General features: G+C 39.5%; 1 pseudogene across 1 annotated transcript; it reads right to left on the bottom strand.

Annotated features, from left to right (window-relative positions):
• Positions 1–316: 316 nt before the first annotated feature.
• On the bottom strand, positions 317–3552 carry LOC120085975 (receptor-like protein kinase FERONIA pseudogene; annotated as a pseudogene). The gene has a single exon (XR_016526794.1). The product of XR_016526794.1 is annotated as a receptor-like protein kinase FERONIA pseudogene (transcript).
• Between the last annotated feature and the right edge of the window lie 254 nt (positions 3553–3806).

The raw sequence follows: 3806 nt of genomic DNA, 5'->3' as shown, positions 1-3806 counted from the left end.
AAATAAAAAATAAATAAATAAATAAAAAGTAGAGGCATTTTGTATATTTGAATTACCTTCAATATTTTACTTTTGATTTACATACCTAACACCATTTTTTTTTTTTTTGGGACAACGTAACCCCAAAACATTTTATTAATTTCACTGCACCACAAGTTCTAATGGACAAATATAACAAAATGAAATAAAATATTCACATGATGTAACAAAATTTTACTGTCTATTTGCGATATATTGTGATATATTATTAGTTTAACTTAATATATCGAGATAAGATTATGATATTTTACTATATTTGTTTTGGGCAACATTGGGGTGAGGTAATCCAACCATTCAGTTAGAAATAATTAATACAAAATTTATGTAAGTGGAGAGGCTACAAATTTGAGAACTCTTCAATCTTAAATGAATTAGAAGATATAAAAGATTTATAAATAACAACCATTCTCATAATCTTCTTCCACCGTATATATATAAGTACTTCATCTCCCGGCAGGGTCCTTAATCTCAGAGAAAATAGTACCGGACATTCCTTTATTATACACATAACTGGAATCATCACTATTGTTTGTCGTCACATCACTGCTTATGCCAGACTCCAACCTATGATTTCGATCATTGGTACTACTGAATAATGACTCCTCCATCAACCAATCTTCTTCCCCACCCTCCCTCTTGTCATCGTCATCGCCACCGCCTTCCACATCATCTTGAACTCCTTTCTTCTTCGACGCCTCTTGTAATTGAACAGCAAACTCCAATCCCCACACCACGTCATTCATCGACGGTCGATTTATTCCGTCGTCTTGGATGCACCTCACTGTGATCTCTATGAACTTCCTCAAGCACTCCGGTGAGATTTCGTTCTTGATGTTTGGGTCGATGATTTGAGCGATCATGTTGTCACGGTTGCATTGTCGGACCCACTCTGCTAGGTACACTTGCTTCTTGTCCGCCAACCGCATCAATGGTGGACGAGCGCACAACACTTCACAGAGAACTACTCCAAATGAATATACGTCTGATTTTTCAGTCAATCGTTGTCGGCGGTAGTACTCTGGGTCTAGGTAACCAAAGCTACCTTTAACTACTGTGCTAATGTGTGCTTTAGACATGTCTGCTGGCCCGACTTTTGACAACCCAAAATCAGAAACCTTCGCGACCCATTTCTCGTCTAGTAAAATATTAGTGGTTTTGACGTCACGGTGGATGATGGTGTGTTTCGCCCCAGTGTGGAGGTAGTGTAATCCTTTTGCAGCTCCAATACAGACTTGGAGGCGTTGCTTCCATGGGAGAGGTAACACATCATCATCACCGTAAAGGTGATTACGAAGGGTTCCATGAGACATGTAATCATATACTAGAATCATTTCATTTCCATCGTTACAATATCCAATTAGGGAAACAAGATGGAGATGGCGAAGTTGTGAGAGCATCTCAATCTCTGTCTTGAACTCGTGTGCTCCTTGTTTGGAACCTGGTTTCAACCGTTTAATTGCCACTTGAGTGGTTCCATCGTCAACATAACCTTTGTAGACGTTACCAAATCCGCCAACGCCAATGATGAAAATGTCGTCGAAATTTTTGGTGGCTGCTCTAATCTCCGCCAATGAGAAGTAACGACATAAATCAGAGGGGAGATTTGAATTGCGAGACTTACTAGATTTGTTCGTTGATAAGGAGTAAAGAGCCCACCACGAAGTTCCGTCGCTAGAGCTTTGATCCATAAACGTTCTACGTCGCCGAAAAACAAACAAACCCAGAGCCAATATCATCACAACCACACCTCCAACCACGACAAGTATTACAATTGCCTCCATTCTACTAATCGAATTATGCTTTGATCGTGAGATGGGCGGTGGAAGAAATTGGGTGTGGGTAGTGGCAGTTGAGTCAGGATTTTGGCCAGCAAGGTTTCCATCCGAATTGTTTAATTTGAAGATTTCGACTCCATTCAAGATCACGTTGGTGAATCTAGTCCTAAAGTCATCTGGATTTGCTTGGAGCATAACAGAGAGATTCACTTTCTTTTGGCCATTTTTCGACACAAGCACAACGTAATCTCTACGATATGGAATCCCTTTTCCTCCAGCCCAACGGAACACATCAGCGGATTGCTCAGCTATCGTGTCTCTTATATAAATCAAGAACACTCTATCTCCTACAGCGTCAATTTCCTTCTCAAACTCGCAAAAATGAAGACGAATCATGTAAAAGAACCCAGGATCAACAGGGTATTCCCATGTCAGGTTATATCTCTTATTCTCAGTAGCATTCGGTCCCATTGTTCGAGCAGTTCGATACAAGTTTTCTGGCGCAGTGTAAGGTGGAATTTTACTACTGTAATTAAGTTGGATATCATTGTTAGCAGGTCGAGCATCATAGAAGTTCATCGGATACTGATTCAAAAAATTTCCCTCCTGTGACCAAGTCCGAAACATTCCAGTGTCTTCAGCAGGGGTGATGAACTTTCCACCAATATTAATTCGGTATACCATCTCAAGAGATGTGTAGTTTTCAATCGGGAAGAACTTATTATTTTGGCCGATCAGCCTCAATCCCCGACCGCTTTCGTCGTTCAACTCTAATGGTGTATAATAAAGATTAGAGGGCATGGATACAATCTCAATCCCACTAATAAAAGCATACGAGTCTTGATCTGTGGGTGTAAATGTAAGGTTTAATTTCTGATAATTTCCATCCACATACACACAAAATTCTCGAAAAATATCATTCTGACCAGAAGCGTCAGCATTAACAGAAGCGTTGAAATCACGAAGGAGAGTGAAGAGACCAGCTCTAACAGAGAAGACAGCGTTGGAGCGGTTGAAGTTTTGGTAATGAGCAGAGTAGAAATAAAGACGAAGGAATTTCTGGCCGGGACTTACCGGGAAAGAGTAGGTGAATTGGGAGCGTGAAAGGCGAGCTGTTGTGTAAGGGACTGCGGGGGCTGAAGTGGACTGCATATCTGCCTCTAAAGTCACCGATGTGTCGGTTTGTTGGGGATCGGAAAGGAAGAATTTTGAGTCGATGTCGCCGACCCATATGCTGTTTTCTCTATAGTTAGATGAGTTGTCATTGGAACCACAATCAAGGGCTATATTGTCGATGGGTTGGTACGACGGCAAGGAGTCACCGGCACCGAGGAGGAAGACAAACTGGAGGTAGAAAAGAGCTAAAAGGAGAGTTGTAGTTGCAGAAACTTGGTTGGTTATACAGTCCGCCATTGGAGGAGATACAGATTATCGTTAATGAAAGAAGATTATTATTTTGGAGATAGGAATTGAAAAAAGGTTTAAGAACAGAAACAGTAAGACAAGTGCGGGCAGCAGAACTGTAAATCATAAATGTGAGTTAAGGAGGTGGGGAAGAAGATGGAGAAAAAGGTGTACATGTCATTCTCTTAAGCATTATAGTTTTTAATGCTTGAGACAGAGAGAACCATGTTTTGATTTTTTTTTCTTTTAGTACAGTATTTCTTTCGTCTTCTTCGACCAAAGAATTGCCTATGCGACAAGTTGTCAGTTGATGATAATTTTATTATTTTAATTTCTTGTCATTGTAAGACTTTGATTGACCAAAAATGTCACCATCTCTGATTTAATCACTTAGGCAAATTGGACCCACCAACCCCAATTAGTTATGGTTAACGTCCGATCAAATTAAATCCTCAAAATGAATTTAGCTGAATTAGTATAAATATGTAATGACCATCAACAAGTATGTGGGACGAATTTTCAAATATCTAATGTACAAAAAAGATAAAATAAAATTGTAATTGTAAGTTTGAGAATTTAATATTTATA

This window comes from Benincasa hispida, chromosome 1, assembly GCF_027475165.1.
Source record: "Benincasa hispida cultivar pf3 chromosome 1, pf3_genome.v1.1, whole genome shotgun sequence".
NCBI classification, from domain to species: Eukaryota; Viridiplantae; Streptophyta; class Magnoliopsida; order Cucurbitales; family Cucurbitaceae; genus Benincasa; species Benincasa hispida.
This window is presented reverse-complemented; position numbering and strand designations above follow the sequence as displayed.